General features: G+C 41.5%; 2 protein-coding genes across 5 annotated transcripts in view; one reads left to right on the top strand and one right to left on the bottom strand.

The window, feature by feature from the left end:
- The window catches only part of flrt1b (fibronectin leucine rich transmembrane protein 1b), a 36,931-nt gene extending 12,554 nt beyond the window's left edge, over positions 1 to 24,377 (bottom strand). Inside the window, exon 1 of one of the 2 annotated variants that reach the window (XM_072395573.1) lies at positions 24,297 to 24,377. The gene's annotated coding sequence lies outside the window, so the exon portion shown is untranslated. Of the gene's footprint in view, positions 1 to 18,932; positions 19,575 to 24,296 lie in introns of those variants that run through there. The other variant, XM_072395572.1, reaches the window with a different exon arrangement.
- The window catches only part of macrod1 (mono-ADP ribosylhydrolase 1), a 121,872-nt gene that overhangs the window by 35,412 nt on the left and 58,705 nt on the right, over positions 1 to 27,755 (top strand). The gene's annotated exons all lie outside the window — the stretch shown is intronic.

Consider the following 27,755-nt stretch of genomic DNA (forward strand, 5'->3'; position numbering starts at 1 on the left):
TAGTCGTTATTTCCAAAGCTACTGAGGCAAATGTAATTTCTTCCCCCCAGTGACGATCAGCATTTATCCGCACTTTTGAATTCTCTGTTCTTGTTCAGCACTAAGACAGAGGTTACACAAAACCTCGCCTTGATGTGGAGCCACAGAGCTTTGTGAGTTTATAGGCTTAATTGCATGTTCAGTTTGTCAGTGTGAGTCAGCAGCTGTGATTATAAGTGTCATCAGACCTTTAATATTACTATGAAGAAGATTAGAAAATGATGGGCTTTCGCACATTGTCTGTGTTACTTATGGCAGCTTTCTTTAAAAGTACCTTAAATGACAGACTATGACTGTTATAAAAAGTCGACTTAAACTTCAATAGTCAGCTTCTATTTTTTTGTTCTTTTTTTCTTGATATAAGATAAAATTTGATACCTTTTGAGTTTTGACAGATTTATTGGACAAGACTGTTGTTTTGAATACGCCCAGATGTCATTAGTTGTTTTTTTTAATAAAAAAGAAAGATTCCCAGTGTTATGTGTCCAGTATTCTGCTACTTTTTCACCTTTTTGTCTCTCTTTTCTACCACATATCCATATATGCCCCATTGGCAGGCTGCCACAGAATAAAACAACAGTCAACTTGGTGTCTATTCTCTGTACTGAAGACATCAGAAAACAATGCCACTGTACTATTTTATCCTTTGTTGCTTCTTGCTCTCACACCACTAGGGAAGAAGAGGAGTGGAAGCGGGGAAGAAAAGAGCATTTCCCATCTTCTGGTGACCCATATCGTGATTGGGTCAAAAACATTTCTGCCTGACCCCATCGCTGTGCGTCTTTTCTGTTGTACTTGTTTTTTCTTTTTCTTTTTTTAATGCATAACAGAGACCCATAAAGAACGTCTCATTCCCCAGGGGGACAGAAATCTCTCTGCTTTTGTTAGCCAGTCAATGACAACTGTGTAGCCTGCAGGCATTCAACAGTATGTGACTTTCACTGTGGCCTCTGTGCAGATGCACTCACTGCTTTGCTTTCCTCCTTCTATACTAATGATAGAAATATTAGCATTTTATTTCACTTTGCTGGACAGATGTAGGGAATTGAAGATAGTATAACAAGCATATACAAATACGAAAACTGGAAACAAAGGGAAAATTGTACAGATGTGAAAAATTTTCTATATGCTGCTCATGGTCTTGCAAATTTCCAGATAGTGCTAACATATGCACAGAAATACGTCCAGAATGCTCACACATGGGTTGTTAGCACCCGTCTTGTGTGATTTACAAGTGGAGGACATAAAAAGTCATTGTTTTTAGTGGAGGACTAAAAACAAGCTCATGTCATGTTCTGACATGAACTTCTACAAGAGGTAGTAATGGGATTCAAGCTGAAAAGTTAAAACCGTGATAATTGCTGTCTTAATTATCCATCTCTATTCTCCCTTTGCTTCCTAAGGCTGACCGGAACAATTCTGAACCGAAAGGAGAAGTGACAGCTGTGTTACTTGGCGGCGATCTTTCTCTGTGCACTTCAGGGAGCTAGGACATAGGAAGCGAGGGGCCAGGAGTTAGGGATTAGTAGTTTAGGGGCTAGGGACTGAAGTACTTTGTAATCATGTGGCTGCCTAACACCAGTGTTAGCGAGGTTGATGAGCATGCGTCCCTGCTGACACACACACTCTCTCCACATGCACTCTCCTGAATATTAATATGGAGGAGTGAATTCCTCTGAGCCCCATTGTCAGGCGAACTATTGTTCTCCGCTGGCCTCTTCCTCAGCTCGCGTGCATGTGTATTCAGTATTAATGCCCAAGTTGGTGTCTACATTGTGTGCTTATGCATATTAAGCCCATGTATTCATAGCATGTGAGTGTCGGCTGCAGCAGAGCAGCTGTTAAAGCGGCAGTGAGGGAAGTGAGGGGTGTGTTCGTGGCCCACCACGGCTCATAAAGACAACCGGCCTGAGAACACTTGAACCAGCCATCAGGGCCCAGCATTGGCAATTATTTCACCTCGAGGCACTATCTGCAAAATGAACACTCTCATTAAAAACAGTGCACACATGTATGCATTTAAATATGTGCGCACATGTACACATGCACAAGTCAATTTAGTGGCGCAGCAAATATATGGCAACACAAATGCATGTCTTTCAATCAAAGAGTAATGTGCTGTTTATGATGTTTGACTGTGGCTGCATGCTCGTGCATGTGTGTATTTACACATCTGTGTGTGTGTGTGTGTGTGTGCGTATGCATCTATGTGGATTTATGTGTGTGTCACTGTTTAACTACCCCGCACACGTAACCTCCCCATCTCTACCTCCCTGTTTCTCATTTACTGAGCCAGCGCCAGAGAGAAGGAGTGTGGGGAAACGAGAAAATAAGTGATAGGGGAGAAGGAGAAAGAGAGATGGTGAAATAGAGGCTGAGCGGGAGGGGGCGGGTGGGGTGGGTGGTGCGGTGGGGGGGAGGTTTGTACAGAAAAATGAAGTGAGGCTGGAGTCAAAAAGGGAGGGAGAAAGAAAAGAGGGATAGATGGAGAAGCAGGAAGAAGTGGGGAGGTGGGTGAAGGAGGCAGAGGAGGAGGCAGCAGATTTATGAAGCCATTGGAATGTAATTTGGAGGCAGAAATTACTGTCAGCCTGAGCAAGGTTTAAAGTCAGTGAAGCCTGAATCAGGGCCTTCCTCTGTGTATGTTAGTACGGCAAGTATCACAGACAAATGGACAGCAAATGCGATGCAGAATAATGCCACACAGGCGCTGCAGTTTCTTGTCATACACACTGAACTGTGTGTGTGGGTGTATGTAGGCCCATTTTCACAACCCCCTCTTGCACGAGTGACATGACTATGTGGCATCAGAACATCAGCCAGCATTCATATTTAACAGCTCATATTTCATCCACGCTTGAAGACGCAGATACACACACACATTTTCCCTCACACAGGCACTGAATTCTTGTCAGCCGCTGAAGGCCATGACTCCAGCAGAAGCAGTCGAGGGTGTCGGCGTGGACAGAACGATGGCTGGAGGAGGGGTGAGCGGGAGAAAAAGAGACGGAGAGTGCGTGTCAAGGATAGACAGAGAAAAAGGTAGAGGTGGGAAATGGAAAGGAGAGAGTGTGAGACTTTTAGAGTGGCTAAAAAGAAGAGTGAGAGGGATGTGACTAGCTTTCTAACTCAGCAACACACAGCTTCCATTTAGCCTGAGAGGGAGGGGCGGAGAGGGAAAGAGATGAGGGAAGCGACAAAGCAGGGATAATCAGCAAAGATCTGAAGGGAGCAAAAGGCTCACTACAGTGTGTTTTTCTTGATCCAGCAACACTTTGACAGTTAGCTGTGATGCACACATCAGGCGTTTTGCTTCTCATTTACTTGGACTCTTTTTCAGTTCACTGCAACAAACAAACGGGGCGCATGGTTGAGGCTGGTGCCTTTCTATATTTTTCTGTTTATTAACATTTTCCAAGTAGAAAGATCCAATAACCACCGTGTGTCAGTCATATTCTCCCAAGACCTCCCCAAGTGTTGTATATTTTAAGAGAACTTTTAAAGAAGCTACAAATAAAATGCAAAATTGTGCACCTTTTGCTCCTCTACTGATATACACACCATTTAGCAGAATTAGTCTGAAGAAAATTCACGTTATGGACCAAGAATTTTCTTTTTCTTTCTGCTTGGATTAATGAGCATGTCATCCAACACACAGACTCAGGTCTTCGCTAAGCTAGGAATTTGTAATAGCTGAAAGGGGCAAATAGGGTGTTTTGCTTGGCTGGAAATGTAAATGAAAAATCATTAGTCATATTTTTTCTTTGTGACTGAAAATGATCAGTCCTTTAAAGCACTAACTGTACATGATATTCCCCTCGCTCCCAGCTTTGGTGATATTGGCAGTCTGCTATCGACTGTCTGCAGAGCACGGTCCGTAACCCTGATAATCTGACTGTATGAAATGTGGTCTCACATCTGCTTAACTGGAGCTGCTTAGGGCATCATCCAGATTTAAGGCAGAAAATACCATCTACAGAAGGATAAAAAAAAAAAAAAAACAGTGACAGGGAATGTAGTGTTTAGTGAAGTGCCTTAACTTCTATAGCGCGTCTGATCCATTATGCAACAAAACTTTGACTTTACTGTGGTTGCAAAATGTAATCCACAGTCCCATGTCAGTCCTTTTTTTTCCATTCAAGCTATATATATATATATATATAAAGATGTGTTAGTCCTGATAAATATAAACTAATAAACTAATAAAAACTAATAACTGACTAATTTATATATAAGTCAGTTATTAGTTTCTTGGTGAGCAGTGGTTTGTGCACCACCAGCTGTTTCCCCCTTAAAATGAGGTTCTTTGTAACAGAAATAAACATCTTGGCAAATATCTCCAGATCTTTTCTCCGCTTCTCTGCCTCTACTCTCCAAGAAGCAAACATCGACATAATCACCATCACCATCTCTCCTTCACACTCGCGGGCTTTTTCTTGCTCCTTTGACCTGTGAACTGGATTTTTCCCTCTTTCGCACTGACACATAATCACACAAGCTCCATGTTCTTCCACCCGGAGACAATAATGGCAACACTATTATACACTGTGACAACACTACCTCCCACTCGCTTCCTATGGCAGTCTCTTCTTCTGTTTCTCCCCTCTTCCCTTCATCTACTACCTCTCACTCAGAAGTGTTGAGGTCAATTATCTCTGAATTTGCTTATGGAGAGGCTGACTTCTTCAGGATGCTGGAAGTAGCATCTGCAGATTGTTTTAAAAGGTTTTTAATTTTACTGACATCCATCCTCTCTCAGAGCATTCACGCTCTGTATTCTTTTCTTCTTTTTCCCTTTTAGATCTTCAGTTTTTCTCACAACCCTCATGACTCTTTGTGCTTCCTTCTATGAGGAAGTTGCCCCCCCCCCCCCCCTTTAGTGTGAGTAATACCTTTCTTTTTGTTCTTTTAGGATTCTTTTTCATATCAGCTGATGACAGGGTGAATTAACTCTGCGTTGGTGTTACACTTTTCTTTGAGGACATGACTCATACATGTGCATTCTATGAAAAGAAAGAAATCACGACCTGATACTTTCTTAAACTGAAATATTTAAGCTCTTCTCAGTTTTTTAGTTATTATATTTAGTGATTTCTTTTTTTCATTGTTGTCTTTCAGAGCAAAATTTGACATTTTCATCACTATTCTTTTCCCCTTTGCCTTCGGACACCAACGTAACTACTGTGGATTCCCGTTTTTGTATTTTTTTTACTTCTTGATTACAATAAATCAAGATTCGTGATTCAGATCTATTTTGTCTCGTGTATTGTGCAGCGGCAGTGAAATGAGACCGCAGCGTGTCGACAAGCCGAGCAAAAGTAGTGCTGTCTGAGCCTAAACTGAAACAGAGAAAAGTCAAATAAACAGAATAATAAATGTAAAAGTCAAAAGTTAAAAAGTAATATTGAGAAAAGAAACTGGATAGTTGTAGGCAAAAAAAACACATAAAAGTGAAAAGTTTCTGAAGATAGTTGTTAAGTTAGAGAGAACCAGTATTTACACATTTATTTATTTCATTGAAGTATTTTGTACTTTTTGCATGAACTGGTTTGGTTATCGGTGTCGTACTGTGCAAAAGCCTCGAGCAACACTTTATTGAGACATGCAAACATGAATGGAAACACAGTATATAAGCTAAAAACTGAGTTTGTGTAATTCTAACAGCTTGAGAATAAATAATTGGTATGACCATGTTAAATCTACAACACAGCCTGAACCCTTTTAGGTAATATTACTTTTTTTTTTAAAGTAGTCTTCAGGAAAAAAGGGTAACTGGACTTCTTGGTTGTTCTTGCAAACATTTCACCTCCCATCTGCAACATTTCACCGGTTCCAACCAGCTGGTGGGGGTTTTAGCCTGATAAGCTGTATCTGAGACGCTGAGGTCACATACGAGTCACTGACCCACCCGCCCATTCAGTGGGTCGATCGGGTCATTGTCGTCTATGAGTTGTTTACCAGCATGTTGGTCACAAGATCCGGTGGGATTGTTTGTGAAACTGGCTGGGGTGGAGACTCAAGGACGCTGAGTCTTAACCTGAGGACCTGAGGAAGCAGACTGTTCTGTGGTGTTCCATGAGCTTGTGAAGTGGTTATTTAATTTATTTTGTATAAAGGTCTGTACACTCTTCACTGAACTAGACTGAATACACACCACTCAGCTTGTGTTCGGATGTTTTGTCGTTCGACTCAACAACAAAACATCTCTTTCTTCTTGTTGGGAGAAAGAGTCGAAGGATTTTTTTTGTAGTTGTAACTAAATAAATGGGAACAGACTGTGTGCCGATAACAATGTGCCTGAAAATACAACTTAAAAGTATGTGTAGACACAGCACTGGTTCATCCCTTGAGTTGGATGTCTTTACATGCTTTAATGATTCATAGTTCAGTGTTAAGTGGCTTAACAAACAAGAAAAAAAAGAATATCCCTCTGAAAATAGTCAGTTACAAGGACCTAACTGAAAATGGGTGAAAAAGCAACCAATGGCCCAGACATTGTGTCATAGACTGAATCAGAAACTCTGTATGTGTGCTGTTAATCAAATCTGAACCGTCACAATAAACTGCCCAACATGCAGGTGACACAGAGCCTTGTATAAACTGCTGCTGACGGCCTTTACATAAGATGCTTGTGAAATATATAAGTTAGTTAAGATTCAACGTGGGATGGCCATTGTCTCACACGCAATTATTTATTATTTAAGTCCATCCTCAACTTATCTTTACATTTAAGGCTCTTGTGAGCACCCATATTTCTTGTTACATTTAATCCCATTTCTTTGTGAGCATTGAATTACTAGTAAATCAACAGTTAATAGTTTTAACTCAACAATGGCAGAACAAAGTTCTACATTTTGTATGTGATGATGTCATTATCACCGTATATAACCCAACATTTGTTATTACAGTGTCTGAAGCCACAGCATGACAGTCTAAGACAAACTTCTAACATTAGATCCTTCCCCGCTACCTGCACTCACTGTATGTGTCTGGTGAGAGTGTTTCTTGCTGTGCTTTCTTTCTTCCGTCTCGTCTGAACGGTAAAGGCAGGACAAACCTCCAGCAGTGATGAACCACTGAGAGGCAAGCAGCGCAAATGGGAAATTTCAATAGATAGGTCCAGAAACCTATTGTCAGAGGGGCAGAGAGAAAATGAAAAAGGAGTGAAAGAAAGAGGCTAAAGAAGAAAGATTGGAAGGAGGGGAGCATCGATGGAGGCAGACAGGGAGACAAAGTGAGCTATAGAGTTTTTGCCCTGGAGGAAGCCAGTTTCCAAAGAGGGAATGAACAGCAGAGGAGGGAGTAAACGAGACTTTGAGAGAAAGTGTGGCTGGAGAGAAAGAAAGCAGAAAGAGGAGGCGGCGGAGGAGGAAGTAGGGTCGGGGTGGGCCAAAGAATCAAAGAGAGGAGGTGCAAAAGGAGGACAAAAGAGTTGGGTAACAAGGGTAGAAGAGGTAGATGCCCTGAGAACCACACACATAACACTTAAAGTTAGGGTGTTCTGCATTAATATGGTGGAGTAATGAAAATGCTGGCGGCTTCATTTTAAACACAGCGGCTAATAATTAACACAGGCAGACCTCACACTGTGGGCTACTGAGACAGTACACAGATTTTTATGCATAAGCGGCAAATAAAACATATTATCTCTCCGGGGGCTCTCTGGGGGCTACAGCTTTGGGTGCTGACTGTACATCAAAGGGGCCATAAACAGGAGTCCAGCTACTTCACCCGTTCACTTCACCTCAGATAATGGTGACATAAATATGCAGGGTTAATGATGAGTGTTTTCAATTTGTGACTGCAGCTGCTGCTACCAAACGGAAAGAATCTTTCAATGAAAACATTTCAATGGCAAAACAAAAACTCGCATAGAAAATAATTCCCCTTATCTGTCCTCTCAGCATGTTAGTCTTGACTGGACAGGAAGTGTTCTGTATCTGTGTTTCAACCCTGGGAAGCTGAAGCCAGTGAAAAGTCTCAGATGGGAGCTTTCAGGAGGGCTGGCAGCTCTTTAAGGCAGAGTGAGGCAGGTTTTACAGACTGACACCCCTGAAGCTGTGAGGAAAAAAACCTGCTCTGCCCTGCCATGTGCATTAAAGCAATAATATTAAGAAAAACATATTTGGTAGCTGTGGGTAACAGTTGAAGCTCTGTCACATTGGCAGTAGACGACGCGACCTAGCTCCTGCCTGTTATATCGGCCTTGCTCTGTTTTCTGTCAGTACAGGAGGAATACATCAAATTTAGCTGCCAAGTAACAAAAAAAAACAAAAAAAAACACACACCCATCTGCCTGCAATATAAAGTGCGAGGAGATACTATAATATACCCCTTCTCACTGCTTAACACATTTCTACTGGCAGCCCAGCATGCATGCACATCGCCTCATGACAGCGTGTGGATAAATAATCCCATTAAATATGACTGAAGGCTTTTACGGCCTTCTCTCCACCTTTTTCTCTCCGTCTCTGACTCAGAGCGGGGTACGCACAGGAAGTGCTGCACCTACAGAAGGATAATTTACAGGTCGGACACCTTTACACACACACGCGCACACAGTAGTCCACCAGAAGGCACTTTTAGATAAGTCACTATTACTATTGCCAGGTTGAACTTGGCACTTTTGCTTTCGGAAGAGAATCCTTGCAGTCCTGTGTGCGTGTGATGACAGACGAAACGAGTCACTTTAAATCCAGTAAGATGTGAAATATGTGCGGCCTCCTGGTGGAAGGTTAAACCTCAAATCCAGCGATCAAGATTTCTACTTTTTATCCACCAACACTTTAAATCCGTCTCTGTTATTTCCCGTCGCTCACAGTTTCATCATCTTAGAGAGAAAGAGAAAAAAAAGATTCCACTGAAGCTAAACCTTTTATACGAAAACTTCACCGTGAAGTGTGCTGTTGCTGAGCAAAGAGGTCTGTCGTTTTGTTTACCTTTGTTCCTCATCATAAAGAGACAATGGGCACACTCCACAAAAGCTATAGAGTAATTATCAAAGCTTATTCAAGCTCAGAGACAAGCCCAACCCTTGCATACCTGAGAGCTCTATCGGAATTCAATAAATCAGGTCAAACATATATTCGCCCCTCACAGTCATGCACCATCTTGTCATGCTTAGCAGAGGGCGTACCATTGTCTGAACGCAGGTCAGTAATTGCCTTGTGTGCATGTTAAGCTCTTTCTCGAGTCACCTCAGATCGTGTGGCATTGTTTGTCACTTTTGTTGCCTTTGTGCTTAATTTGGCATTTGCTTCCACTTAGCTGCTTGTTTTGTTCCAGATGTAGTGATTTCAGTCCAGCCGTTTAGTCATTACATCTAATCACTTTGGTATTTAGCTTAAATTTGGTGCGGGTTTCTGAAATTGCTGTTCTGCATCACACTCCTTTTTCTTTCCATTCTGGTTTATTAGCTGTAAAGCTATCAGAACAAGAATTAACGGTGCAAAAAGAAACCTTACCTTACAAAATGCTGAATATATAGCCTTGCAGCATTTAGTGACGAGCATTTAAAGGTTGGAAAATAAGAGTTATCTTACATATTTGCATTCGGCAGACTAGCACATTACATTTGAACCCCCACTGTTTGTCATTAAGCAATGAACTGTGTCAGGAAAATGCTGCCAGCAATGGTAAACAGTTGGTGCCCGTCCCAAAATTAAAGAATTATTAAAAAAAAAACAAAAAAACAACACAAGTTCCAAATAAATTACATGCTTCACATGTCATGGCTACAGTCATTGATACTGCAGGCAATGCATCTAGACTGCTGCAACAGACCAAAACTGTGGTGCAACTGGTGAGAGATGAGATATATGGACAATCTGGTGCTTTTGGCACGCTAATGCTATCGCAAATGTTCTACATTTTGTGCTAAAATGAGGCTCTCATTTTTTTTCTTTCATTCTTCCAGTTTATCTGGTATTCTGTTCTAATTTTGCACATTAAATAACACTTTACACTCTGATTTAGAAATCTTATTGTTGCTGTTGAGGCAAAATATTTTCTGTTTCTTTTGTGTTTTAAGTTTTTACAAAACAAATACATTCGGAGAAATGAAAGGAGTCTAAAAAGAAAAGTTATTAAGAAATGAGATGATGTATCTTTACAATTTTTTTTTACTATTCATTAGTTCTCTCGTACCCTGACCTTCTGCATCAGCTTTCGGAGCCTTTGATCAAAGACGGATCAAAAAGAAACCCATCGTTGCCTCGCGTGAACTCCTCACATCTTTCACCACTCTCATTATTGTCTCCATCCCTACGTAGGCTGGAGCCTATCCCAGCTGTCATTGGCCGAGAGGCGGGGTACACCCTGAACAGGTCGCCAGTCCATCACAGGGCCCCACAGTGACAAACAAGACAACCACACACGCTCACACTCACTCCTAGGTACAATTTAGAGTCACCAATCAACCTAACATGCATGTTTTTGCACGGTGGGAGGAAGCCGGAGTACCCGGGGAGAACCCACGTATACATGGGGAGAACATGCAAACTCCACAGAAACCTCTTGCTGTGAGGCGACGGTGCTTACCACCACCCCACCATCTTTTTCTCAAAAAACACATTCTTTCTGCAACTGTTTTTGACTCATTAAAAAACACATTAAAATACTCAGTTTGTCAGAAATATCAGCTATCACCCATGCTGTCTTGCAATTATTTTTTTATCAACATTCATTAAAAAAAAAAAAAGCTCTGTAGCAACAGTTCATTTGTGCTTTTCGTTAGTGTTAGTGGAGGCATTTAGAGCTGCAAAAACAGCGGATTCTCCCTAAAGGTGAGACAGTTATTTGGCTAATATGTAGAGCACTCAGTCTGTAGACAATTACTGCCAGCCGCTGTGATAATATGTTAACTACTGTAGACAGATTTAAAGCCAAAACAAATTATGGGTTGGAGCTGTTCTTCTTTATGTAACAGTTGACTGAATATAGTGAGATTCTAAACTGAGGCTTAACATAATCTTGCTCATATAAAATATGCATAATTGTGTCAGGCAAATTGCCTGCAATTTTAGAAAAAAACAAGGCCTTTCTTTTCACGTGTCAAAGGTTATTAATTGCAAAACAACTCAACACAAAAGACAAGACTCCCGCTGTTCATGTGTTCTTGCCTGCGGACCCTTTTTTTTTTATGCATATGTGCGATTTGAATATCTAATTTTTTTAATTTCAGTTAATTAGCTCATACTAACGCTTAATCAAACGTGGTAGTATGTCTGGACCTGCATCTGTGGCAGGCTTACAGCCAGGTGAGGGATTGGTTCAGGCACTCTGGTCTGATGCTCAAACAAAAGCTCAGCTCTGAACTTCACCTCTGTGTCACCTCTTCACCCTCTAACCTGCCCGGCACACAGTCCCAACAAATGCACAACACACATCCCTAATGCACCATAACACGGCGTAATGCAATTCTTTTGTACAATCGTGTTTGTGTGTCCAAAAGCATCTTGAATTGTTCAAACCTTCAGTAATGCATCTTATCTAATGTACTTATCTGGCATCTACTGTGGGCTGTATTTATTTCAGGTTTTCCGGGTATTGTATCTTTGATGTCTTTTATTTTTTTTGGGACATTCTCTGCCAAAAAACATGCCATGACCTCAATTATGTAAAAGCACAGCCTTCCTCCGTGTCATTTTTGCCTCCGACAGCAGATAACAAGGAGAATTGAATAATACAGAAACTGAATCTATACAGAATCCGTTTTTTACATCTTTAAATGAATTTGTTTTCACATCTTCTTATATTATGTGGTAAAGAGTGTTCGCTCCATTCAGATAAGGAAAAAAACCATCTTCCCCTGAAGCCTACATATTAATGTGTCTTATTTTGAGGGCCGTCCTGGGGTCTTAATAAGCTGCGTTACTCCAAATATAACGTGAACTATATCTGGATATCCTGTCTGGATAAGGAAAAGCATGGTAGTACACGGTTGTGACTGATTAGGCACCAATTAAAGTAAACAAAAACACATCTCCAGCAGGAGTGTGTGGGTGTGGTTTGATTGGACGACAGCGTCTGAACAGCCCACTACTAGTCATCAGGGTGGCAGTCAAGTAGTCTATTTTTTCTTTTTAATGTTAATATTATTATTATTATTAATGTTATGAGGATTAGAGCATTCCTAATTAAGTAGATTGACATCATCACAGCCATGATGATAAGAGGTGCTTGAATTCTCTGAATGAAACAAAAGGTGCTGCAGTGCTTCCTCTCTTTTCACCTTTTGCTTCAATGCACTGAGCCATCCTTTTGGATGGAGTGGATATAATGATCTCCCACAATCCTTTATTGCGGCAACATTCAAAGACACACCATAGGCTGATCGTCGAATCAGAATGAGCAGATTAACAACGACACAGATGTGCGTCTTTCCAGAAAGAAAAGTGATGTTGGAAAAACTGTGGCCATGTGATGTGTTGTAAGTCTGAACGGTTAAAAGTTAAGAATGCCGATTGAGGTATCTGTTGTCACGTTGCACCTGTCTTGCTTAAATTGAATAAATCCTCTCTCCGTCCTCCTTTGACCTCAAAATGTTTTCTGGGTCAAGGGGAAGTGCTTTGGAAAAGACAAAGGGTTTGGTCGAAAGGTCAGGACAAACACCTTTGATGTCTTTACCCACACACTTTTCCCTGACCCTGGTGGAAGATGCCACGAGGTCAGATGGAAGATGGAGGGAGAAACATGGGGATTTAAGGAAAAGATAACCGCAGTGCTAAACTAATCCAACTACTCTTAGACAAGCCTGCGACATGGATTTGCAGCTGGTCCAAAGATGGACTGCAAAAAGCACATTATATGTTTCTCACCATACATTTTTGTTCAGGCTACATAAATGTGGACAACACTGCCATATTTTAAATAAGAATATATAGTAAAGGAACAAATCAGTGAATGGATACTTGTTACTCGTTGCTAACACTCACCTTCTTGTCTTTCCAGTGAGTACCTGTGTATGAAAAGAATTGAGCATCACTCTGAATATATCAGCCCCAAGGAAACATAGGACAGAATTATCTCCTTTCATTACTTGAATATAATAGCCTAATGAATCCTAGGCCAAAGGAGATACTAAAGGAAGCATGGAAACTTTTTTTCCTAAGCCTTTAGAGTTCAACCAGCCCTAATCGTGGCTGCCGATTTGAAATTTTCAGAACATTTCATTCAGATTATGGACCATACCCACAGGAAATAGATTGTTCAGCTTTTCGATGGCAACAAAGACTTTGATTTAATTGTTGACTTTTAATTAGTGCGCTGAAACTTATGGCTTTGGCTCTTTCTTAACAAAACGGTCCATTTACAAGCAGAAAGTAGTTGAACAGAAAACTAAATGACTGATAAAGAGGACTGTCTGTTCATGTAGGTCCTATTCTGTCACAAAGTATTTCATTAATCAACTACTGACAGTAGCTGCTGGTTGGTACAACATTCAAAGCATTTCTTCCTGTGTTTGTTGAAAAGTTGACCAGCTAAGGCTGATTAACTCATATACTGAGATCCAGTCTCTGTCCAAACAGAATGAATATAATGAGCACAAACTTCTTACTTTTCTGTATAACGTCTTTGCAGCTGAGGAAAATTATTGAAGAAGTGTCACTTAAACAGTTAACGATGCTCCAAAGCTGACAGAGAAAGTATAAAATAAGTATAAAATAAATTCAATGAAAAATGTTCATAAAAACGCTTTTTTCAGAATGAAGTTGACCATTAAAACCCATCCCTAATTTCAGCCTTAAAACGGTGACATTTTCATTTTCTTGTCATCGCGGCTGCTTTTTTTATTTCTAGATGGATTTGTCTGTGGATAAAACCAGCTGTAGACTTTGTGCTTAAGTTTAATGTGAGTTAAGGCTGACCTTACAGATTTGTTTAAGCTGATAGACACGGAGGGATAAACGGGTGCACCGGCAAAAACTTTCCCCTCCCTTGTTCCCGGATCGTGAGCACTGACAAAAACAGTCGTGTGTGACTGCAATTGTTTGGATCACGTGGCAACGTGCATATGCACTCTGACACCCCTACCAAGTGTAAATACAAAGCCCTATAAAATGGATCATTAACTCGGATCACATGTGTTAATATCAGGTGTAAATGAGCTTTTTTTTCATGCGCCTGCTTGTTGTTTTTTTCTCATCACGCTGTTTCTCTCTTTTGTTTTTCTGCTGGATTTAGTACACTGTTGAAAAATACAGGATAGAAGACAAATCTATTATATATTCATTGCGCATCACTGTGAACTCAAGCCCGTTGACCCACAGTATACAATGGGATTTTTCTACCAGTTGTATCTGCGATGCATTTCTTCTTGTAGCGTCGAACAGTGCAAATAACACAACGACAGGTGCGTTGGATCTGGCTTGCATGAAACTGAGAATTTGAAAAGTTAAGATTAGTTCATGTAAAGAGTGAATTCAGACTGATTATAGATGGAATCATTCGGTTTGACTGTTTATATCGAAACGAGATTTGTGTTTTCATCCTTGTGTAAAGGATGAGAAAAAGTGCCCTAATCCTCAGTAAACTGTCAAGGGTGCTCTCTCAGTGAGTCTCTTTAAAGCTGTTCAGATCACAGTTATGAAACCATTTTTTCGAGGGTGGCTTAAACTCTGAATCAGACTGCAAGTGCAGTATTTCCCACACACAAGCTTCAATAGGGTAGGGTGCCTGGAAACACTAATGCGCAGGTATATGCGAGAACCCAAATATAGCAGGCACTCCCACCGACCTACCCCTTTTCTCTTAGATTGCTCCACTTGTTGGAGAAGAGAAAACACATTTATGTGCCCCAGAGCCACAAACTGCAATAGCTACCGAGCTCTGTGTACTGTGTTTCTCCTTAATGTCCAGTCACTACTCTGATTCGCCTATATGTAAAGCAAAGGTTCATCTGCTTGACCGGTGTACCATTAGCAACCGCACATGATGCAGGAAGCTTAAACGGACCTGAAACGACCACGAGTCAGTCAAGAGCAGTATAGATCTCATCCATTTGTTTGATTGATCCAAATACCAAAATTGAATCAAGAGTAAGTCTTAATAGCATGTCAAAGTCAACAAGTATTAATGCTTATTTACTGTCTGGCTCTGGGTTCTTACTGCTCAATATTATTAAATTTTTGCACATTTTGGTCACAAAAACATAGCTAAGGGCAGTCTTTAAAACTGCTGTATAATCCCTGCTTTTAACAGGCTTAAGATACAGTTTAAGGTCATGGAGATGATGAAGGTCAGATTTTGTAAGTGATAAGTGATAGAGTCGGAAATCAATCAGGTTGGTGACTCAGATAAGAGGGTAAAACAGCCTGAGGACAGTAGATGTATTACTTGCATGAGGCACAGCGTTGCCACAGGGAACTGACCCAGTGCCTTGAACATGAACATGCAATCACTCACTGGTAAACTGAACAAACTGCCACCAGGGAAAATGCCCTCAGTGCTGATAAAAAAGTGTGTGTGTGTGGGGGGGGGGGTTGCAGCCTCTAAAGTCATGCCACTGGGATTTACATTTAACACTATGGAATAAATTGACTGCTTTTCTGGAGCGAGGAAGGAAGAAGTAGAGTTTTCAGTCATACAACAAGAAGCCCAAATTATTGTTTTAAGAAATGACTCCTTGAAATATGAGTGGAGTCAAACCAGCGGATGATTGTCACACAAGTGGTTCCCTTCGGCAATCTGAGACAGTTCAGCCTTTTTCGTACTTTGACAGCGCTCTGAGACTAACTGCGCAGCAGCACAGCATGAACACCAAGTTAGTGGTGGATATGTAAGTGTAATTGTAGGTCTAGAGCCGGATATTTCTCTTTGTGTAGGCTGAAACGGAGCTGGAGGGAAATTAGATGTGTGATAGAAAAAAAAAAAAGAGCCACAACATTAAAACCAGGTGAAGTGAGTAACATCGATGGACAGTGCAAAGTTGGACTGGGAACCTATGGGCCCTGGCACTCATGGAGCACTACCAACCTAAACATCATTGCAGATAAATCAAGCAGCAGCAGCTTGCCCCAACAGGACAGTGCGCCTGGCCCCTTCACAAAAACTGCTCAGGGAAACTCGACAATCAGCACGTTTCTACGCACAGTTAAGCAGAGCCACGGTTATAGTTTGTTTAGGCTATTTAACTCGACTACTGTCCTTGTCCCAATTTACAAGCAAGAGAGGGGAATCGATTTATTGATTAAAGTGTGTCCGTTTCTGCAATGATATGTGGCGACGTTGCCCCCTTTCAACGAGTATTGGGCTTTTTGTATTTGAATTATTACCTCGCAGTCAAAAACAATTGACAAACAATTTATCTGGCAATAAATTGATACCAGGAATAGTGAACTGAGCAGCTTTATGATACGATATGACACAGTGTGATGATACTTTATCAGTTAACAGGGAAATTTCCTTTTGTGTCCCTGAACAAGCTGTCCAAGAGATTAAAACAAAAAACACACACACTCACAAGTAAATAAACGCATAATCTTGACATATATTCTCAACTTTCCCATCAACACATTCTCATCCTCATCCACTTTAAAGCCTCAGAAAAGAATGAGACACAAACTGATCCTGGTTAAGCAACAAAATTAAGTGATGTATGAAACAGTCTGGTCTGTAAGCACCATTCATGCTGCACACGTTCCTTTTTTTTTCAAATGATTTGCATACCGTCCCTTTTGGCTATTCTTTGATGTTACGGGCTTCTTCTTCTTTTGTACATCCAGGTCAAATCCCACAATGTATCGGTGGAGCACGCACTAGGCCAGTTTGAGTCCCATTGAATACCAACGCAGGATATATTTGACTTCCAACCACATTATTGGGGATGCTATTCCCAATTAGAAAATTTTGATCGAGTACGATATCACTCAGATTTGTATACATGTTTTAAAAGTCCAGTTTTTGTCGGGCTGACCCAATAATTAATTTAAATTTTTGATTTTTGATTGTAATCTAATTTTACTGAATGTGTTGCCTGGCCTCAAAACAGAGGCCCCATTCTGCAACCTCTAGGAGCCGAAGGATCCATCGCCAACATCCTGCTGCAGGTTAGTTCCTGTCTCCATGCCCCCACAAGTTAAACCTGTTTTGGCAGCACAAGAGGGTCTTCACGGCATTAGGCAGGTGGTTTTATTTATTTGTCTGCCAGTTTTGTAAAACACATCTGTATTTTAATGTGTCTATCTACTGTGTTAATTTTGTTTGTTTACAATTTGTTGCATTGCTCCTATGTGAGCAAGTGATTTGTTAATCAATCGCATCAGCTGCATCCAGCCAGTTCACTTTTCATTCTCCGTGCAGATTCAGTGCATAAAGTCAGCATGGACACTCTAAAATGCAGTTTTCTCTGTGGACAGCCTGTTGAGGAGTATCTAATACCTTATTCGTTGTTTTTAACACAGGCTCTTGGATCATATTTTAATACTGTATTTTACTGCCTGATATTGGCATCAGCAACCTGATTGCACAACTAAGTCAACAGTACAAGACTAAAAGCTGCTTAAAAGACTAGATTAATCTGTCAGGAGTAATTCTTTGAGTTCAATTAGGACCCACAAAAGCGTTAACAGCAGACACATGCTGTGCTGAACACATCAGCATTAACATATCCTTTAACACGTGCTGTTAAAAACTTAACACCAGCTCAGCCAAGCCCGGGGATTTAGAAGATGAAAGCGGGGGCTCTTGTTCCTAGATTAGATTTTTTTTTTTTTTTTAATTGTGTTTTGCAATTTCACAATTTCTAACATGCCTATTGTGTTTTTTCTCCCCCAAACCCTTCTCAGTTTAATGTGGTTTCAAATGGAGAGTTATATAAGCAGCTCTCCCCTCTTGCTTTCGAATGGGTGAATAAGAGGAGATCAAAAGGGAGGCCATGGAGAAAGAGTGTCTGCTGCCTTCTCCTCGTCTTTATTCTTGCCACATTCTGCCATGGCAGATCTCCCTAACTGCGTGACTTGCCCTGGATTTTCTTTCTCTCTGTTTCTCTCTAGGACATTACACTTTAATCTCATGTTCTGTGTGCTCTGTCTCTGTGTCTTTCTCTTTTACCCCTCCTTTGGCCTCTTATTCCCTTCCCTTTCCTTCATCCATCATCCACCCATCCATCTCAGCCTTGCTTCTTTAATCCCATGTTCTGTACTGCTGTGGCCCTGAGAATATCATTCTAATCTCCATTCTCAATGTCTGCTACTGTAATCCTGCACATGTATTTACTGTACACGTATGTGCGTGCACATATATACATTTATGTATATTTATAATTTCTACACTGATGAGAGTCATGATCCAACATTTTGTGCGTGTTCCTGTCCTTTACATCATGGAGCATCAAACCACAGATGTGAGTGCACAAGTGTGGGGTAAGGGAAGAGGTGCAGGCATTGTCATGTAAGAAGGGCTTGCCTGTTAAGAGATCTTTTTTCTGATGCATGCCTTAAAAAGGGGGAGGGGGGAGGAGGAGGGGGGGACACCACACGCAGTTGTACACTCATGAAAAACACACAGCTCTGCTCACATAAAGGATGCAGGGAGGGAGCAGGAAGATAGATGAGAGAAATCGTGCAAAAGGGAATTCTTTATCTTTACAAAGTATAATCTCTCACTTTAATCTCGCTCAGCCTGCAACTCTCTGAAGCTTTGCTGCTTAAATCTCTGACTTGTTTGCTCCGTTTTGCTGCGTAAAAAGCAGGTCTAGCAGGTAACTGCACACATGAACCCATAGCATATAGAAACAATCCCATGCATTTTCGAGTGAAGGGAAAATCATTAAATTTCTACTATCACGAGCTGTATAAGAGAGTAAAAACATGACTGTTTCAAAGCATAACCTGAATGAATCGTCTACTCTTTCCCCCACAGATGCACAGTCATCAGCACGAACCCGATCATACCTTGGTTATCTCCTTTCTGCCTCTCTCCTGCTCGCGTCCCTCTGGGCATCCTTGTCATATCATCCTCTGAAGTTAGCAGATTTTTTTTCTGCGGTCCGCTAAGTCCGGTCAGCAGCATTTGCAGCGGGGCGAAGGCGCCGCGGAGGGACGGTCTGTACGCACAGAAGCTCCGCGATATGCACTAGTTTACTCCCACCGTGTTGTCTCTCTCTCTAGGCTCTGCTGTGGGTAACGCATGTAGATAAAGCGCGCGCGCGCGTGTGATTGAATGAGAGATAGAGGCTAACAATGAACGAAGTAACGTTTGTTCTCCATCAACGTTTATTTGCTCCCGGTTCGTGCTCTCAGCGCGCTCCGCTCAGCTTACATCTATAAACGACGTCAACTTATACTTTCAACTCCAAAACGGCTTGACATGACGTTAATGCCCCATGCTCCTCTTTCCTCTCTCTTCAGAGGGCTCCGGGTCTCTCTCTGAGCGAAAAACATCGGCTGTAGGTGCGACTAATCTCTATTTCCACCTCGGTTTATCCCCCGAAGTCTTCAGAGCGCCTCAGTCTTTTTTAATAAACCAACTGTGTTTAGTGGCGGCTTGACAGGTGTCGCCTCCAGCGCACGTCCTATCCTCCTCCTCTTCCCTGGCGCCGAGGCTGCGCGCACTGTTTTCTGTCCCTGCGTGTGTATGAGTGTGTGTGTTTGGTGGGGGGTACTTTTTACAGCGGCTTTCTGAGCTCTGTTACTGGAGGTTCAGCAGGTCGCCACGGTCCAGCAATTACCGACAACTCACCACGCTTTTGAGTGACAGATGCGCACTCACACTGGCGCGCATATATACCCACAACAAAGCAGCACAGACTTAAGATGATGGAACTATGGGGCCGCCTACACGCTGCCAGTTTTGGCTCCCTTAAGATAGAAAATTAATGAATTTCAGACCTTGAACATAGACTGTAGAAAGGTTTCTCACATTATGCTGAAAGTGATTTGGTTCTCATAGACTTAGTTTTAATTTAAACATTGAACCCAAGATAACACAAAGACGCACTCAGTGGCATTGTATTGTCGTTATTAGACTTGGAGGTCAAGGACAAGGTTCCTTGATGTGTAATAACTGTGAGTCAAGCCTGGGTAAATTGATATTGATGTGTTTTAATTCACACTATGCAACCAATGATTTTCATTCGCCTTAGAGGTACACCTCACAATTAATTAGCATTTATTACCTTTGGGCTGTTCTCTCCTAAAGAGTCACCACAGCTCAGCCCTTTGAATGCTGCATACACAGCAACATTAAAAGTAGCTTTTGCTGACAGATTTTTGTCATGCCGAGCCTGGATGCAAACACCGGGGCACCTTTATGCTCTACAGACTAACACAAGTGCAGCTCCTCTGCACACAGGGCAAGAGGGCCCCTATGGCCCCTTGGGGCACTGGGTGTGGGTGCTGCTGCACCACCAGCACCCTCTGGCGCTCTTCCAGAGATAGCCTCCCAGGATTTAGTCTGATTACTTTTAAAGACTACCATAGTCAGGCTCCTGGTCATATTCAAAATGAGACAGTGTTGCTGTTGACAGTTTGAAGTCAGGTCTGGCCCCAACTTAGTGTTTGAGTCTTTTGTACTGGCATCAGTTTGAGGAGTGTTAAAAAATGAATCGACACCAGTATTGTTTTTTCTTCATGAACAAGCTTTCCTGTTTTACTCAGTTTCATATGTATCTACTGACATTTTCATCCTTTATACTTGGTGAAGCAATACTGGCTGATTTATTATTCTTATTCCACCCTTTAGTTATGGTGCGCTGTATGACCCATTTTGCATCATAATGTTAGGTACTGACAGGAATGCCTGAGGTGTAGAGCAGTATAATGCAATTCCTGGTTTTCGTTGTCAGTTTTTGTTAGGCATTACATCAACAAGGTGTTGATTCATCTCTGTAGTGACATGTGATCTCAAGTGCATAGACTGTCGTGAGCTGCTTAGCATGCTGCATAAATGTTAGCATCTTTTGTCGGAAACACTTGTTAAATGGAGGGATCATATTACAATCGCTTTGAATTTTTTTAGTTTTTTTGTTTTATGGCAGTCTTAATAAAGAATTGCAGTGATTTTCCTGCAGGTATTATTAGTGCTTCTGCAGTAAATTACTGTAATTTATGGTTTAGTTATTCCTCATGGTATAAATTTAATAGCCCTGTGCAGGCAATTACTGTCTTAAGTAAAAGTAGGTTAAAGCATTAGCTGTGTTGTCCCTTAAAAGTCCTTGGAAATCACACATAAGGAAAAAAAAGAGAAAAAAACTGAAAAACTTCTTGATACACAGTGCGAAGTCACTGATATATTGACCTCGTACAATGTTGATGAGAGCTCTTGAGCTGATCCTGTTTTCCCATTCTAATCAGTTTCCTGCATAATAATCATGTTACCAAATGCTGGAGTGCACAAAGTTTATCCAGAATGTAACTACTTAGACTTTTTGAACAGATAATTGCAGTTGAACAGACTCCAACTAGATGTTCAGCTCTGATTGCTAATTTGACCACAAATGGCAAAGGTTCATTGTGCACACTGTACTGTACAAGGCTTTCTGTGACATATTTGCCCGCTGGTGAAATTGATTGATCGGATTCAGAAGTATTTGTGCTAGTGATAGCAACAGCAGGCTCAATGGTTTCCTTAGAAGAAGATACCTGCTCATCATGCCAGGAATCACCTTTGTTGTCTTGTTGTGTTGTCGGAGATTTAGAAGAAACCTGCTGATTTTCCTGAGTTTTACACTGTGATGTTCACTGTAAGCCAGTACTGGCTGAAGGATCCATGATCCATGACGATTTGCTTACAGTGGAGTTATTTCCTTTTTTTGTATCTGTCATTTTTGAGTAGAAAGAAGGTCAACAAGATCAGTCTCATTTAAGGGCACTACGTATCAGCTTGATTGCATTGACAGTTTGTCTTATCCATCTTGAGTACGACTTTGAACTATTATTGGGACATTTGGGGAAGATTCCCTAAAAGTTATACCTAATGTCAAGATCTGAAAAAACTTTTTAACCATTTGTAGTAATTCAATTATAATGACAAATGTCAATCAAAATCACCATCATCAGCAAAGTCCAGGTCTTAGGTTGAATTACTTGTATGAAAATAAAGCTGGCAAAAAATGCAACAATTTCTCTTAAAATGATTGATTCTGGAATAATTTCAGCATTATTTGCATACTGAACAAATAGGTCAATATCATGTACAATAATGAGATCATGATGAATATATCTCATGATGTAATACTTAGAAAGCGATTCCCACTGCAGGGAAAAACAGTCACAATATGCGACAAAGAAACACCTGTTTCTGGCTTAAAACTGGCTAAAAAGGTTTGGATGACGCTACCAGAACAGGTTAGCTAATCCCAAAGCTAATGTTAGCTCTGTGCTCGAAGGTTCCTCCAGTTATCTGTGTTTATTTACAGCACAAAAAGCACACTGTGAAACTGTTTAAACCTAACTCACAGAAACAAAAAGGCCTAACATTGGTGCTGTTGACTTAACACTGACAAAATGCTTGTTGCAGATTTACTGTTGGTCAGGATCGCTGACTGTAGCTCATAGTTTTCCCTTCAATCTCCTGACATCTACTTATTGGTACTGGCTTTTGGCTACATAAAGGATCTGGTTCAAAAGTTCATGAAAATGTAGTTTAGGGTTCTCCTCTCAGATGGTAGGACATCCCATCACACAGCTTATTTTTGCAGGCTTTTTTTTTTTTTGTTGCTAGCAGATGAAAATGTCAACAATGTTCACCACCGCCCACCATCAGCGGAGGGCGATGAATTGCTTTACCTTCGCATGACGGGATTTAATTGTGCTCCGTCTCGCAACATTTTGTCTTCACTGTTTCTCTCATTAATTACTGATTGGTGATGTTATGGATGACGGATTTGACTTGGTGGTTGTTGACAGTTTTTGACCAATTATCTCTCTATATGGGCTGCATCTATTGCAGTTATTTTGATCTGCACTGTGGAATGGTTGAGAAAATATGCCAACCATCAACAGCTGTTGCAAAAACAAGTCACAGGGCAGAAAACTGTAGGTAATACTTTTATCCTGCTATTGGACAATTTTCTACTGCACCACTCCTCATTTGCATACATTTGAATTCTGGTCAACCTTCTCCCAACTTGTTTGACATCTTTTCTCTTGGTGCTCCTCCCCTTGGCATTGATTTGAAATGAGTTGCCAGCTATTTGTCATATTGTCACTGCAGGTGTGAATGCTTGGTAAGAATGTATAGATAATTAGAATGTTAAGCTCTTTACTAGTCCCTTGTAGACCCACCTCAACATCAACTGTGTTTATAGACACACACATGCACACATGTCTGTGTGAATTAGACTACCTGAAGCTGGAGAGCACGTTCACGTTAAGTATGATTCTGGAGCCACACTTGCCAAAGGGCTAAGAAAAAAGACAATAAAACAGTGTAAACACAAGTGGTAGAGGAAGAACTACAACAAGAATCATTTCTTAATCGTGCTCTCATTTTAGCCTTGCAGCCAGTGCTTTAGTTACAGGAATTATACGGATTATTACAACAGAGTTTTATCTTATCAATTTCTTTAGTTTTGAAAGGTTGGTTGATGTGCCTTCCTCTGGGATTTATAGTCATTTTTCATTTCAGATAAAGGTCTCAAACTATATCATCATTTATCCTTCACTGTATCAGCGGCTTTGTCCTTTTCGACATCAGGATGCTGGCAAATTGATTGGCATTCTCAAGTGGATCAAACAAGTGATGGCTAGAAGTTGAATGACTGAAAGAGGTGTAATGGTGGTTAGGACGAGTGGGCAGGGGGGTGGAGAGGGAAGCGGGAGGAGGAGGAATACACAAACAGGTTGCGCTGGGGCCTGGGGAATAAGAGGGAGAAGGCACCGAGAGCAGAGAGAAAGGAAAAATAAGATGGAACCACAGAGAAAGCCAAGACAAAGGACTGGTTTAACACAGCTTAATGAAAAGTTGATTTTATCCTCTTTTGATCATCATTACTTATGACTTCAAATATAATGCCACAAAGAGACACACGCACACACATCCACACCCTCTCACCCCCCCCTCCCACAGACACACACCCACAGGTGAATAAACACCAGTTTTTAGAGTTAAACTGCAGCTGAGAGCTCATTTCCACTGTACTCTCACTGTCTCTCACAGCCAACTTCTTCCACCTCGTCCTCCTCTATCTGTCCAGGTTTTAAGCATTCAGTTCCTGTCCTTCTCTGATCCATCAATCTACCCCCTCCCCTCCATCCCCCCTCCCTTGCTCCCAATGTGTCCGTCTCCACTTTCTCCCCCTTAGTTTCATTACTTACCCCCCAAGAAAAAAGTAGTACTCTCCATCCTGTTGTTTTATGTTCCTGCAAATTTAGTCCTGCGTCTCTCTCTTCTCCACCCTCAAGTCTCTTTCCCTTCGTCTCTGCCTCTCACACTCACTCACCCTCCAACACCCCACCCTCCCTCTTCTCTTTCTTTCCCCCTCCCCGAGCCCTTTCTCCGTCCCCCGACACCTCGCGCTCTCCTCCTCCTCCTCCTCCGCCGTGTCAACCTCCCCTCCCTCCTCCTCTCCCTGCTCTCTGTATGTAGTTGTATAACTTATCACCCTGATCTCTTCCCCACTCGATAATTGGTGTGTGTCGGCAGCAGATGCAGGCACGCTTTATTTAGCGGCTCAGCATTAGCTATTCCAATTAGTCATCTAATACAAATAAGAAGAAGAAACTGTTGGCCTTTGTGCATTGTGTGCCATGGGAGAAGTGAGTTGCGCGTGTTTGCGTTTGCCCGTACAACAACAGTGGCCGACACGCGCGCCAACATGCAGTTACCCTCCGTCCACACACGACCGGATAGAGGCTACATGTGGGTTTTAACAGATGGTGAAAGACTTTCCCTCGAGTATCGACATTACTCTCCCTCTCTCTCTAATTAACTAGGTTTCAGTAACAAACCTTTGGGCTTTGCCGTTGCCATGGTTACCCAAACACTGAACCGCGACTGTCTGCATTTGTATGTGTGTATGTGTGACTGCTGGCAAGTGTAATGTTTGTGCACGCACTTGTTCACACCCTTCTGCTCCTGCACCCTCCTGTGGATGCGCGCGCGTGTGTGCGTGTGCACGTGTGTGCGTTTGCGCGCGCGCGCTTGTGTGTTTCCTCATTCGTGACTGTGTTTGTGTGTGACCACATCTCTGCCACTGCGTGATTGTGCATGCACATGGGTGTTTTAGTTGCTTTGATGCCTTTGTTTCCCCACAGGGCTCAGACGCTGGTTCTGTCTCAAGCACCTATGTATCAAAGCAGCATTAAATAAGATTATTGTACATTTATCAAAGATCCGGAGTACCCTACAAAGGACTGTATTAATAATTCTATAATCCTATGAATAAAGATCCCATTGGAGATTTTGATTGAAATGAAGCAACAACATTCTGCACCTCTGACAGAAAAGGTAATAGTAGAATTTGAACTTGGCACGCCTTCTCTGATATAAGATATTGGGAGTTTATAATACAGCCTTTGAACCTCCTGGGCAGTCGTCCGTGTGTATGATTATGTACTGAGTCCAAGTACACTGAGGGAAAGCTAAGTAGTCAATCCTGCTCCAGAGTCTGATGCATTTTATATGATGGCGAGGTGATGTACAGACAGATAAGAGCATTAGGAGAGTGCCATGACTGGCAACTGCTAAACAGCTCTAGTGTAATAACAAAAGTCAGTCATGCTTGGCAAAGTAAGATTACTTGTATTTTCATCACAAAGGCTTTGATTATTAGTTTCTTACAACAACAAGGATCTGTACAGAGATACACCATTATGGCCAGGTCGGACCTGTGTTATTTGAGCACAACATACCCCATGTTAGAAAAAGCTGGAGGCTTCTATTATAACCAATGCCAGTGCACGAAACGGGCATGAAAGAGTGCACCGACTTGGAGAATGTGCTTACCTGCATGGAAATTGCACATGGGGAGGTGGTAAACTACGTCAGTGCCCGGATGCGTCAGGGTCGGATTCAGGTCCGGGTATGTGCATAACAAAGGCCAATGTATTTAAAAAGAAGTCAGAAGACAGTTTTTAAGGTTCACAATCGTCTCCAGTCTTGCCTTAATTGATATGAAACATGTTCAGCTATCAATCTCCCATTTTGAAATGAAATCTCCAGGTGGGGAATTCCACTGATTTTCACAAGCTTTTTAGCAAGCTGCAAAGCAATCAGTCTTGATTCATCAGTTGATTCAATCAGTTTCAATGCTGTTAACATAACAACACACTGGTAACACTCGTGAGTAATGCTGCATGGTGGATGCAGCAGCGATTCAAGAGCAAGATGCGAATGCAAGAATGAGTTAAGAATTTGTGTTCAGGGACCTCAAAGATTTGCTCGCCTGTGAGAGCGCCTCATATTCTTTCAGACAAATTCCATTTCATGGATTTCCTCTTGAGAGTTGCCATGATTCACCGATCAGCAGACTCATTTGTATGCATCAACATGCATGAAGTGGTTTGCTTTCACCATTTATGTTAAATGTGGGTGGAGAGGGCAAGATATTAGGCTGATGCTCATGGGCACATTTTCAGGTAGACTTTGATTTATAAAGGGAACTTTTCCTGAAGATGTGCATGCACACGGTTAAATGTAATTTTCTTTTTAGTCCAGATTATTTTTTGACTTGTGTTTTTAGTGTGGATCTTATCTGTTTTTTTTGGGTTTTTTTTTTCACAAATAGGTCCCCTGATAATTTACCCTGGCAGTCATAGCCTCAGATACAGAGAAACGGCTGTCATTTATTTCAACATGTCAGGTTTGCATATTAAGCTGAGTTATTACTATTTCATCTTGTAGGACATTTGAATTTGATGGTCATTTATTTTCCTTTGAGCTGGAGTGTAAAGAAGCAGAGCTCAAAGAAATAATACATAGAGGAGGAGGTGAGCATGGCAACAGCCAGAGGAGTATAAACTTTAGTAATGTCCACGTTTTTTTTCTTTTTGACAGGGCGATTTGCTGCCCGATTTCTCTCAGTTTGACTGGCAGTCATCATCCCAGTCAACTCATTAACAACTTCTTTTCTATTGGCAACTGCTTCCCTCTCAACAACTGCTGAGTTCCTGCAACAATTTCGGCGTGAGACTTTTCCTGTAGCGAGATTTTAGTTTAGTTTCTGTCCATAATGTCATGAGACATTAGCCTGCCAGTTGCAAATGCATGCAGATTGTCTTTGCCTCATTTATCGGCCCCTTATGATGTTACAACTGAGTATTGCAGGTCATAATGTTCGCGCACGATGAAAGACCAATTAGCGGTATTTAACACCAAAATACAAGAGGTTAAAAAAAAAAGAAAAACCCCAGAATCTTCCTTTTAAGGAGTTCAGTATGCTTCAGACAAAGTAGGTCATACATGTTGGTGTCCAGCCATGTCTGAAAGCTCCAGTGTTTACAGCAGTCACAGCGTCCTCTGGGCTCCATCAGGCTGCCTCCCTGATGTCCCTCCAACTATTCATCTTCTCTCACATGTCTTTGTTGTCTTCATTCATTAGACCGTACGAGTGGGGATAACTGTCCACACTCTGTCTCTCCTCAAAGGCATTTATGATGTTGTTCTTGGTGCTGGGGAAAACAAAGTGACAGCTTTAGAAAAGAAACTCAAAAGCTGCCTACTTTTAGATGTATGTGGGACTGGCTGGTTACTGTGTGAAGCCGTTGTGTCGTCTTATTTATTGGTGTTTAGAAGTATCACTCATGTTTATTTATGAGGCTCACCTCACATTGAAA

This window comes from Leuresthes tenuis, unplaced genomic scaffold (assembly GCF_036924035.1).
Source record: "Leuresthes tenuis unplaced genomic scaffold, fLeuTen1.0.hap1 SCAF_11, whole genome shotgun sequence".
In the NCBI taxonomy this organism is placed as follows: domain Eukaryota; kingdom Metazoa; phylum Chordata; class Actinopteri; order Atheriniformes; family Atherinopsidae; genus Leuresthes; species Leuresthes tenuis.